The sequence below is a fragment of the Bos grunniens genome, chromosome 10 (assembly GCF_055505025.1).
Source record: "Bos grunniens cultivar Pamir isolate PY7600 chromosome 10, Bosgru_T2T1.0, whole genome shotgun sequence".
NCBI classification, from domain to species: domain Eukaryota; kingdom Metazoa; phylum Chordata; class Mammalia; order Artiodactyla; family Bovidae; genus Bos; species Bos grunniens.
Window position 1 is genome coordinate 77,304,969 of NC_141174.1, and position 13,433 is coordinate 77,318,401.

Sequence of the window (13,433 nt, forward strand, 5' to 3'; positions counted from 1 at the left end):
AGTCCCAGAAAGAACCCAATTCACAGAATCCTGCTTGGCTGGCTGGAACACTGAGAGTGACTGTTTTTCTAGCTTCAGTGAGAAACTCGACCACAGAGCAGAGAGGAATTAGCCTGACACCACAACCTTAATATTGATTTTCAGGAATGTCTGAGCTAGCCTGGAAGAGCAAGGTATGGACCCTTGACCTACTTTCTTTCAAGACTGGTTTCCTTTTGTGGTCTGATTTCTCAGAGTTTCAAACCAGAAACATGGGAATGTGGAAAGAATAGGGGCTTTGGAAGCTGAGAAGCATCGATTCAAAGCCTGTAACACTCCCTAGCTGTATGATGATGGGCAATTTCCTTAACTTTTCTGAGCTTCAGTTTGCTTGCCTATTAAAAAAAAGAGTTCATACCTCATAAAACTCTTATGAAGGAAAAACTGTATACGTATTTATTGGGGGACATAAAATGTATCATTAAATAAAATGTATCTGCTGGGACCGAACAATTAAATGCCAGTAGTGTTTTTAAATATCTGAGGCTGTAGGAACCCTGCAATACTTGATTTACAGTATGAAATTTTTAGAAGGGCTAGCAGGGCACCCCCATGGTGACCTAGTCACCCACCTCCCACTTCTTCTGTGCCCCCTGTGCCCCCTGGGAGCAATGGCGCCAGCCAGAGCAGGATTCTGCGCTCTGTGGCTGCTCCTGTTGCTGGGGCTGTGGGTGGCCAAGGACCAGTCAGCGCCAAGCCTGGGAACATGACCCCAGCTCAGTGGTTTGAAACTCAGCATGTGCAGCCCAGACCTCAAGGATGCAACACAGCGATACACAAAATCAACAAGTTCTCTAAGCACTGCAAAGACTTCAACACCTTTCTGCATGAATCCATCTACTGCATGGTCACCACTTGTCAGACCCCCAACTTAGCCTGCAAGAATGGTCATAAAAACTGCCACCAGAGCCAAAGCCTATATCCCTGACTACATGTGAGCTCATCTCAGGAAGGTGTCCAGACTGCAGAAACAAGGAGAAGCAACTGGAGGCATTCTTCATCGTAGCCTGTGACCTGCCACAACAGAAGGATGACCTGAGGTACCACTGGTCCTGTACTTTTGGATAATGTTGTCTAAGGCCAAGTGTTCCCCTCACCCCAAGCCGTGCAGACTCCTGACACTGCGGCTGCCTTTTCCTCCCTTGAGTTCTTCACTAATCCTCACCCTTTTTGCAAATACCACTTCTCTCCCACGCAGCCAACTCCACATACTCTTAATTCCTTACGGGGTTTTGTGGATGCTCCAAATGATGAGGGAAGAGAGGTGATTCTCCTTAACCCTTCACTGCTGCTTACATTGTTTTCTGAGTGTGGATGCCCTGTGGCTCTTCAGGCACTAAGGCTCTTGGCATGGGTGGATCCAGGTTTTGTGGGGCTTATGGCACATGCAATTTTAGAGACCATCTTAAAGAAGAAGAACACAAAACTACAAATGCAAAGTAAAGTCAGGACCTTGGTAGAGCTGTGGTTGGACCATTCAGAGGGAACCCTAGGGGAGATCATTCAAGGAAGGAGGCCAGAAGCGTCTGTGCCCTGTTCACTGTACTGGACAAAGGAATGTGTCTGACTTTGCTACAATGAAAAACCTTTCTTTTCCTGATTGAGCGTGTGCGCTACTGACCAGGGGAAGCATGGAGGTTTGGAAGCCCCTCTTTATCTCTGTGAAGCTTCAGCATCGTGTACCCTGCAGGCAGAAGAGACGGCAGCACCCTGAGCAGGCTCAGGCTGGAAGGCGCAGTTACTCTAGGGGGCTCTGCCTTCCACCCCCTTAAAAATTGCCTGGTGGGCCCACGTCACATGAAGGGGAGGATGGCAGGGAAGGGCAGGCTGAGCCCCAGGATGGTAGTCAGACCTAAGGTGGAACCCCTTGTTTATGTTCAAGACCTGACCTCATGCCTCACTGTTATGACCCAGAGCAGGAATCTCGGATTTTTGAAGTGAACTTACCTCCCTTGGAAATTTCAGAACCAGGACCTTCTAAAAATCTTGATCTGGTTCTAATTAGTGCTTCTCCAACTAACTGCAGTGAAGGATCAGTTTTGTATGCAAAATCTGCCACAGATCAGCACTTTCATAAAATACAATAAAATGAATTACTGGAAAAATGAAATAGAATATACAGATATAGAAAACACAAGGTCGAATTTTTTTATAATCAAATTCAGTGAACATAAAAGTGGTGTATCAGATTGGGATAAAAGTTTCTCGATGCTGCCTTTGATTTATGCTGCTTATGCTGCAAATTATGCTGCCCATAATTTCTATACTTATGATAGATACACAGAGGAAAATACTATATACATATACACCCATAAATTAAACACCAGCATAAGACATACACACCCATACATATATACATATAATGGGCACGTACTCACACATGTGCACGTGTGCACACAACACACACACTCAACAGTAAGGCGACACCGTCCTTCCCTCTGCTGATTCTGCCTCGCCCATACTGCTCCCTTTCCATACTTAGAAAGAGACTTTTCTACATCGACTAGAGTTCATAATAAGGAAAGCATGATTGGTGAAACATGAAGTGGCAAGAAAAGCAGAAAATCCAAAAATTCTGACTCCCAGCCCCCATCCCTGCTACCTAGAAAGAGATCTAAAGCAGAGCTCCTTGCTACCTATCACACCCACACTATCCTACCCAAATATAGCTTTCCCCACAGCGCCCAGCCTTCCCACATCACACTCTGCCCATCACTACCACTACTGTACCCACCCTGTGCTTCTGACCAAGGAAGATATACTGGAAATGAGAGGAAAACAACATCCTTCTACTCCTCTCTTTGCCCGGGTGTTGTGGGCAGGCTTCACTTCCTCTGTCTGCACCTTAAATGATGGTGTTTCTCAGGCTCCTATTCTTAGCTCTCTTTTCCTCTCACACTGAACTCTCTTGAATGACTTGATACAGTCCCATAGCTTCAACTTCCACTTATTTGCTCCCAAAAGCATCTCTCCGGCCCTGTCTCCCAAGTTCCAGGCACATATACTCATCTCAGCATCTTGCAGACATTATTAAAAAAAAAAAAAAAACACTCAGAACTGGGCTCAGATCTGCCTGGCTGCCAAACTTGCCCCTTCTCCTGGCATCTCTCAGTCTTGGTGAGGGGAAACATCAGAGCCAGTCATTCAAAGTCTTAATCTAAGAGACACCTATGTCTACACATTCTTTTTCTGTTTGCTGGCATTGCCAGTAACTCCCCATCTACCCCATGCTTACCTGCTAACTTGTTTCAGTTATGTCTCTTTGCGACCCCAGTGGACTGTAGCCCTCCAGGTTCCTCTGTCCAGGGGATTTCCCAGGCAAGAATACTGGAGTGAGTTGCCATTTCCTTCTCCAGAATATCTTCCCCACCTAGGGATCCAACCCACATCTCTCTCTTACATCTCCTGTTTGGCAATTGGGTTCTTCACCACTAGCGCCACCTGAGACCACCCAGGTAATCCCAGGTATTACCTTAAGAGGGCGCACAAGTTCTTGGATTTTCTTTTTTCCAACTATCACTAAGTTCCTAACATTGGTTCAACAGACATAATGATTTTGGAGGCGGCTGTGATTTGAAGCTAAGCAAATACACCTAAGTGGTTGCAATCAAGGATTTACTGTCTAGCTACAGAGGGAAGAAAAAATAATACCTTTAGAACTTTATCGAACAGTAACAGAGTAGGAACTTCCCTGGTGGTCCAGTAGTTAAGACTCCACCTCCCAATGCAGGAGGTGCAGGTTCAGTCTCTGGTGGTGGAACCCTACATGCCGAGGGGTGGGGCCAAAAAGTTAAGGAAAAAAAAGGCAGCAGTAGAAGAGTATAATGAATCAAGTGGATTCTGTAACATTTCTCTCCCACCTCCCCCAAGGTTTCATTCATCCTAACCTATAGGTTAGGTTCTCTGTTCTCTGTTAAATGCTAATATTCCTGATACATGTCTCTGACATAATATTAGGTCTGTAATTAGAGTCAGGCAACACCAGGAGAAATCAAACCACTGAATATATGTAAGAGTTATGGCTCCAGAAGCTGGCAAGAGTGTGGAACGAGTTCAGAATAGAATGGATCTTTAAATAGACTAATTATATCCAAACAAGTAATGTAGCAGCTTGGGTGGGAGTTTCTGACTTCCGTGTGTAGGTTGAAGAATTAAATGCAGTGTAACTTGAATCCAGGGGCCATGCATCATGAACCTGGCCCATTCAGAGACTAATGACACAGAATACAGGGCCCACTGGGGCAGTTGGGGGCCTGAGAAGAGCCACGCAAAAGCCTTGGGACCAAATCTCTGCTGGTTATATTCTCTGAGAACGGATTTCCAAAAAGTCAACTCGGAAAGGCACTCCCCAGATATTTAGGATGACATAATTATTTCCTGGTCGGTAAGTTTGCTTTACTAGCCATAAAATTGTAAGAATAGAAATATTTACGCAAATCAAGTACTTGGCATTAGTGTGTTTGTGTTAAAGACTTCCTGTGTATTTTGTATTTTAAGTATTTACAGTGTTTAAGAGAATCTAGCCTGTTACAGTAACAAATTGGTCTTGCTATTTTAAATGTGTAATTAGTTTAGATGTGTGGTTTGAAATAGAGTTTTCCTTTATTTTTTTCTTCAAGTTAAAAAACCAATTTTTATATTTATTTATTTATTTGGTTACATTGGGTCTTTAGTTGTGGTGTGCAGGGTCTTTGTTCCAGTGTGAAGGCTCCTCTAGGTGTGCAAGCTCCAGAGAGCACAGGCTCAGTCGTTGTGGCACACGGGCTTCTGCATTGGAAAGTGAATTTTTAACCACTGGTCCACCAGAGAAGTCCCCAATTTTTTTTTTACTAAAGTGTAGTTGATTTACAATGTTGTGCTGATCTCCACTGTACAGCAAAGTAACTCAGTTTATATATATATATATATATGTACACATCCTTTTTATGTATAGAATTTCCCTTTAAAACTAGTTTGGGGACATTTTAAAAACTTAGGAATTTAATCACTATATTCATAAATTGTCAGATTTCTAAGAATTTTTTTAGGTATTCAGGAATGTGTGGTTGGTTAGCTCAGGTAACCAAATTACTTTGTAAGGACATGGAATATGTTAAACTTATAAAGTATACTTTTAAGTGTTTAAAGGAGTCATTAACTACATTTATAAGTGGTACCAAACAGTTCATCAAGTACAATCATTTAAAGTGATTATTAAAATATACTTGTTTGCAAGTTGAACATAAACTTAAGGAAGAACTGAGCTTCTGATTTGCATCTTTAACATAGGGAACACAAATTTCAAAAAGCCAAAGTAGACCCTACTCAGCCATATAGTCTTTGAGTTTTACTTTTTCTTGGAGCGTATTTAGCTGAATTCATCTGCCACCACCGCAGTGGCCTTTATAGCCTTCTTTTCTGGCACAAAAAGGACATTTAAAAAATTCACACCAACACTGCAAGACTGGTCCATTTTCTGGACTGCTTTCATCTACCCAGTACAGAGCAGATTGGGTGGTTATATTTCCTGCTCTTGCCATGTTTGCTGGTTTTACTACTAAGCCTTCAGAAGGGAGAATGGCTCTGCTGATGAAATAGCAGAGGCCGGGCTCAAGGCACAGAGCTGGCAGGGACTGACTCCGAAATTGTCTCTCCTCAGCGCCCTCCTTTCTCTCCATTGTTCCACCTCCAGATGGGTCATTCTGCATTCTGGAGGAACTGAGAAAGGGGAGTAGGGCTTCCCTGAGGCCACTGCGGTGGTGGCAGACGAATTCAGCTAAATACGCTCCAAGAAAAAGTAAAACTCTGAGACTATATAGCTGAGTCTCCATCCTCAATAGGGACTTTTCCTCCCTGGCCAAATTTGGAATTTTGAGACTACATATTTCCAAGTAAGATGGCTTTTTAAAAACAACAGATTGTTAAGCAACTGTTTCCTTCAATAAATCAGGCTGCTTGCCTGGAAATGTGTGTGTGTGTGTGTAAACACATGTGTTCATGGTGAGGAGGAGAAGTTATGTTAGTGGGATTAGGACTGCTGTATTTTACCAGTTACAGATTCTCTGGGGACCAGAATGCCTCGTGTGAAATACAAATATTTTTTAGTAGAAATAAAAAACAAGATAATGTTGGGAGTTCCCTGGTGGTCCAGTGGTTAAGAGTTCACCTTGCAATGCAGGGTACACAGGTTCTATCCTTAGTCTGGGAACTAAGATCCCACATGCCATGGAGTAACTAAGCCTGCTGCAAGCTGCAACTACGGAGCCCATGCACCACAACTGGAGAGCCCGTGTGCTGCATCTAAGACCTGATGCAGCCTATGCTATGCTATGTTAAGTCGCTTCAGTCATGTCTGACTCTGTGCAACCCCAAAGACGGCAGCCCACCAGGCTCCCCCGCCCCTGGGATTCTCCAGGCAAGAACACTGGAGTGGGTTGCCATTAACTGAAAACAACAATATAATGTAACAATTACTTGGAATCAGTCACTTGGGTACTGGGTGCATTTGGCTTGGGCTTTTTGTTTGTTTATTTTTTAAATTTTATTGGAGTATAGTTGATTTACAACATTGTGTTAGTTTCAGGTGTACAGCAGAGTGATTCAGTAATACATATACATATATTCATTCTTTTCCAGATTCTTTTCCCATATAAGTTATTACAGAGTATTGAGTAGAGTTACCTGTGCTGTTAAGTAGGTCCTTGTTGGTTATTTATTTTATTGATATGTATAGCAGTGCATGTGTGCGTTAGTCCCATGGCTTGGGAGCTGTTGGATGTATGTCATAGTGTATTGAAAGGTTTGTAACAAAGATCTTAAGAATAGGTGGAATAGAGGCAGAGACGTGGAAGGAGAAGATGAGCATAGAAAACGAGATGTCAAGGAGCTGGAGACAAATTTGTGCCCGCTAGCTTAGCAGTTCTGAAGACTAAGGGGTTGGGAGGTATGATTTCAAGGTGCTATAATTCCCAGGTTGCCTGCCCCTGGAGGCTCAGCTGGGAGCCTGCCAATGAGTGCTCCAGCTGCCACTGGGCATACCTGGCACATTGAAGTCTTAATAAATGTTCACTGAACACAATTTGTTTTCAGAGCAAAGGAATGGGGCTAGGGAAATATACAAATCACAACTCTGGAAAGCTTATAAAACAATTTATTTTAAAACTCTCCAGAGAGGGGGAATTTACTACCTATCGAGACAGCCTGTCCCATTTTCTGGCAGCTCTAAATATTAAAAATTCTCCTATAGAGAACCTAATCTATTTCTCTGTCACTGCAGCAATTTGCTGATGCCCTATCACTTTGAGCCATTCAGAGTAAATCCAATTCCTCATCACACCCAACTTTGTAAATATTTTCAGTGTTTCATGCCCCCTTCCCTCCAAAATTGCCTCAACAGACAATAACACGAGCTATAAAATGGCTTCTAAAGTTTGACCCAATAATTTTCAGTTGGTAAAATATGCTAAATGGAAATCAGTCAAAGTGATAAGGAGTAAATTTGTGCAACCTGTCTATATTTGTCTTTGTGTGGCAAAAAAAAAAATATAGAAATTGTAGAAATAATACAAATTTCCCCAAACTGAGAATGACTAAACAAATGATGGGGCAGCTATTTATAATGCATTAACTGAAGCATCAAGTCATCACTTTAGCTGAAGACAAATATACAAAAATTATATTGATGCATAGAAATTTGTGTGGGGAATGATAAATGAAGAAAAGAGAACATTAGGACCTCCCTGCTGGTCCAGTGTTTAAGAATCTGCTTTCCAATGCAGGCGGCACGGGTTTGATCCTTGGGTCACTAAGAGTCGGACAGAACTGAGAGACTTCACTTTCACTTTTCACTTTCATGCATTGGAGAAGGAAATGGCAACCCAGTCCAGTGTTCTTGCCTGGAGAATCCCAGGGGGGAGCCTGGTGGGCTGCCGTCTATGGGGTCACACAGAGTCGGACACGACTGAAGCGACTTAGCAGCAGCAGCAAAGTCCATAAGTGAATTTGGAGCCTTTCCAGAACTCTGTCTCCAAACCAGTGCTTCCTTCAAATTCATCTAGCCCAGTGAACTATGCCTGACACAGAAGACATTCCACATGTGTTGTTTTTTTAAAGTATAATTGAATATAACATCATACCAGCTTCAGGTATAGGACACAATAGTTCAATATTTGTATGTGCTGCAAAATGATTACCAGAATAAGTCTACATCTGTCACCGTACATAGTTACACAAAATTTTTTTCTTGTGATGAGAACTTTTAAGAACTACTCTCTAGGCAACTTTCAAATATGTAATACAGTGTTATAAATTATTGTCATCAGTAATTACAATATATGTTCAGTTCAGTCACTCAGTCATGTCCGACTCTCTGCGACCCCATGAACTGCAGCACGCCAGGCCTCCCCCTCCATCACCAACTCCCAGAGTCTACCCAAACTCATGTCCACTGAGTCAGTGATGCCATCCAACCATCTCATCCTCTGTTGTCCACTTCTCCTCCTGCCCTCAATCTTTCCCAGTATCAGGGTCTTTTCAAATGAGTCAGCTCTCTGCATCAGGTGGCCAAAGTACCGGAGTTTCAGCTTCAACATCAGTCCTTCCAAGGAACACCCAAGACTGATCTCCTTTAGGATGGACTGGTTGGATCTCCTTGCAGTCCAAGGGACTCTCAAGAGTCTTCTCCAACACCACAGTTCAAAAGCATCAATTCTTCTGCACTCAGCTTGCTTTATAGTGCAACTCACATCCATACATGACAATTGGAAAAACCATAGCCTTGACTAGACGGACCTTTGTTGGCAAAGTAATGTCTCTGCTTTTTAATATGCTGTCTAGGTTGGTCATAACTTTCCTTCCAAGGAGTAAGCGTCTTTTAATTTCATGGCTGCAATCACCATCTGCAGTGATTTTACAGCCCCCAAAAATAAAGTCTGATATTGTTTCCCCATCTATTTGCCATGAAGTGATGGGACTGGATGCCATGATCTTAGTTTTCTGAATGTTGAGCTTTAAGGCAGCTTTTTCACTCTCCTCTTTCACTTTCATCAAGACGCTCTTTAATTCTTCTTCACTTTCTGCCATAAGGGTGGTGTCATCTGCATATCTGAGGTTATTGATATTTCTCCCGGCAATCTTGATTCCAGCCTGTGCTTCCTCCAGCCAAGCATTTCTCATGATGTATTCTGCATATAAGTTAAATAAGCAGGGTGACAATATACAGCCTTGATGTACTTCTTTTCCTATTTGGAACCAGTCTGTTGTTCCATGTCCAGTTCTAACTGTTGCTTCCGAACCTGCATACAGGTTTCTCAAGAGGCAGGTCAGGTGGTCTGGTATTCCCATCTCTGTCAGAATTTTCCACAGTTTGTTGTGATCCACACAGTCAAAGGCTTTGGCATTGCTTTTTTGATGATCCAGTGGATGTTGGCAATTTGATCTCTGGTTCCTCTGCCTTTTCTAAAACCAGCTTGAATATCTGGAAGTTCACGGTTCACATATTGCTGAAGCCTGGCTTGAGAATTTTGAGCATTACTTTATTAGCATGTGAGATGATGTCACCAATAATGTACATTGCATACTCATGACTTATTGTGTAAGTTTGTATCTTTTGATTCGCTTCATCCACTTCACCCACCTACCCACCCACCTCTTGCAAGGCAACCAGCAATCTGTACTCCGTATCTACAAGATTTTTTTTAAAGTGAGATCACATGACGTCTTTCTCATACTTATTTTACTTAGCATAATGCCTCCCCTGGTGGCTCAGAGGGTAAAGAATTCACCTGCAATGTGGGAAACCTGGTTCAATCCCTGGGTTGGGAAGATCCCCTGGAGAAGGGCATGGCAACCCACTCCAGTATTCTTCCCTGGATAATCCCCATGGACAAAGAAGCCTGGCAGACTACAGTCCATGGGGTTGCAAAGAGATGGACACAACTGAGCAACTAAGTACACACACTCACACACACATATATACCATATTTCCTTTGTCCATCTATCAACAGATAGTTGGGCAGTTTCTGTGTCTTGGCTATTGTAAGTAATTCAGCAATGAACATAGACATTCACATATCTTTTCTCCAGGAAGAAATGAAAGCTAAGCAGTGGACTCCACGCCTTGGCCTACTCACTTGTTCCTGGTTTCTATCTCTCACCTGTTCCCACCACCATTCCTATTATGTGGGGATTTCTGCTCTCTTTACAGTCTTCAGAGCTTCCCTGGTAGCACAGCTGGTAAAGAATCTGCCTGCAATTCAGGAGACCCTGGTTCAATTCCTGAGTTGGGAAGATCTGTTGGAGAAGGGCTAGGCTACCCACTCCAGTATTCTTGGATTTCCCTGGTGGCTCAGCTGGTAAAGAATCTGCCTGCAATGCAAGACCTGGGTTCAATCCTTGGGTTGGGAAGATCCCCTGGAGAAGGGAACAGCTACCCACTCCAGTATTCTGGCCTGGAGAATTCCATAGACTCTATAGTCCATGGGGTTGCAAAGAGTCAGACACGACCGAGTGACTTTCACTTTACAGTCTTCACCTAGTTTGGTGACATCTTTTGGACACTAGCTGGGATACAGCAGTGATAAAAGAGACAAGATCCTTGACTTTTTATGAAGCTTAATTTCAAATGATATGTGGTGGTAGAGGTGAGTCTATTGAGAAACAGGAAATAATCAAAGAAATAATCAGATAGAGACAAATGCTGGAAGGAAAACAAGACAGAAAACATACATTATTTGGAGGGACAACAGATGAGAGACCAGTTTAGCCCACTTTAGTTGAGGGAAGACATTTGAGAATGCAACATTTTAGTTATGATCGAAAGATGAGAGCCAGACCCTAGAACTGTGAAAAGAAGCCTCCAGGGAGAAGGAATATTCCAAATTAGGAATAAGCAAGGCCTGTGTGAAGAACTGAAAGGCCGCATGACTGGAGGCTCACTAGTGGCTTCCCACATCAGTGGAGTGGTAAGAGGTGAGGCTGGAGAGAGGAGAAAAGCAGTCATGATACAAAGGGGAGGCCATTAGAAGAGGCTGATGGGATCTGATTGGAGTATTTTTTTTTTAACTGAAAGATAATTGCTTTACAATGTTGTGTTGATTTCTGCTGTACATCAATGAGGATCAGCCATAGTTATATATGTATATCCCCTCCTTTTTGAGCCTCTCTCCCTCCATCTTCCCATCCCACCTCTCTAGGTCACTACAGAGCACCTGGCTAGGCTCCTTGTGTTATACATCAGCTTCCCACCAACTATCTATTTTACACATGATAGTGCATATATGTCAGGGCTACTTTCTCAACTCGTCCTTCCCCAGCTTTGTCCACAAGTCCATTGTCTACATGTGCATCCCCATTTCATCCACACAAACGGGTTCATCGGTATTATTTTTCTAGATTCCATACATATGAATTAATATACAATATGTGTTTTTCTCTTTCTGACTTACTTCACTCTGTATAACAGGTTCTAGGTTCATCCACCTCTCTACAACTGACTCAAATTTGTTCTTTTATGACTTAGTAATATTCCATTATATATGTGTACCACAACTTCTTTGATCCATGGGGGTGGCAGTTTAGTCGCTAAGTCGTGTCCAATTCTCGTGACCCTATGGACTGTAGCCTTCCAATTGCCTCTCTCCATAGGATTTCCCAGGCAAGAATACTGGAGTGGGTTGTCATTTCCTTCTCCAGGGGATCTTCCTGACCCAGGGATCAAACCCAGGTCTCCTGCATTGCAGGCAGTCTCCTGCATTGCAAGTGGATTCTTTACCAGCTGAGCTACCAGGGAAGATTCTTTATCCATATACCTTGAGAAAACCACAATTTAAAAAGACACATGTGCCCCAATGTTCATTGCAGCATTATTCACCATAGCCAGGACATGGAAGCAACTTAGATGTCCAATGACAGATGAATGGATAATGATCAGGGTTTTTAGAAGATCACTCTGGTGAGGGTGCAGAGAACAGCTTCTTAGGTGGCAAGAGTGGAGCAGGTAGGCCAGTACGGAAATGAATGCATTAGTATAGGCAAGATGGTGGTGGTGTGGGCTTTGGTGTCACCTCGTTCAAAGCAGACAAGCTATAAATGTTTAAAGGAATATTACCAATAAAATAAAACCAAACCTGAGGGGAAATTAAACAAAAAATAGAATCAGCACATATATACTACACAGATTTCTTATCCTGAAATACCTAAGGTTTGGCCCCCAGTTTCCTTGGAAAGCACGAGTAACAAGAATATGTTCTCTCAAACCAATACAATATTGTAATTAGCCTCCAATTAACACAAATTAATTTATATTTTAAAAAAAAGAATCTGTTCTCTCCAGTCTGTCCCTTCCTGTCCCCCAAATTCCCCTTTGTGGTCCTTCACTAATTCCCCCTTACCTTGAGGCATGCAGCTCAAGCAGAGCCCTAGTCCCTTCTAGTCTCCAAGTAGACAAATACTGAGCAGCCTAAAGTCCCAACCCTATGTAGAACGGCCATTACATCTCTTGGTGCACACAAGCCAGGTAATAAACATTACAGACACAAATGTTTCTTTCACCATCTCTCATGTTTGCATAACAGTACTTCCCAAAAGAACCATACTGGAAATTTCCTGGCAATTATTGTAACTATTATTTATTCTAGAACAAGACTAGTGGGGGAAATGGTTTCAATGCCTGACCACAGTGATATATTTATCACTTTTAGAAACTCTTTCCAGCACTGGTTACTACAAAAATAAAGTTAACACTTTTTAATAATCCTTTTTTAAAAATGTATCTGTCTGTACCAGGTCTTAGTTGCAGCACATGGGATCTAGTTCCCTGATCAGGGTTCAAACTTCATTCGAAGTGTGGAGTCTTAACTACTGGACCACCAGAGAAGTCCCAAAGTTAACCCTTTTTAACATGATGGTTCAGTTCAGTTGCTCAGTCGTGTCTGACTCTGCAACCTCATGGACTACAGCATGCCACGCTTCCCTGTCCTAACCTAACATGTTAACCTAACATGATGGTTACGTGGTGGAAAAGGTGATGTAGTTTTCAAAGGACTTCCTGTATGGACTCTCGCTTGACAGCTTGGATGAAACCCTATGACAGTGGTTGAGAATGAAGGCTCTGTTGTCAGGCTGCTGGGGTTCAAATTCTGGCTTCTCCACTTACTGTATAGCTTACAGCTTGTTTTTTATTTTCAAATAAGCCAGAATCTCATCTGTAAAATGCGAGTTTGTTAAACTCCAAAGAATCTGAAATTGGTGAAATATAGTGAGAACTTTTAGTGAATGCTGGAGAGAGTTTTTAGGTCTGGTCTATTGCCAGTCTCTATTTCCTCCATTTTAATCTTTCTACTTCACAATCTCCCCAAAACGTTCACATCAACACACACACTATCGCACAGACGCACAGGTATTAGGTAAGAGCCTGC

General features: G+C 42.6%; 1 pseudogene; it reads left to right on the forward strand.

The window, feature by feature from the left end:
• The first annotated feature begins 622 nt into the window (after positions 1-622).
• Positions 623-1,241, forward strand: LOC147365002 (ribonuclease 7-like; annotated as a pseudogene).
• Positions 1,242-13,433: the final 12,192 nt, after the last annotated feature.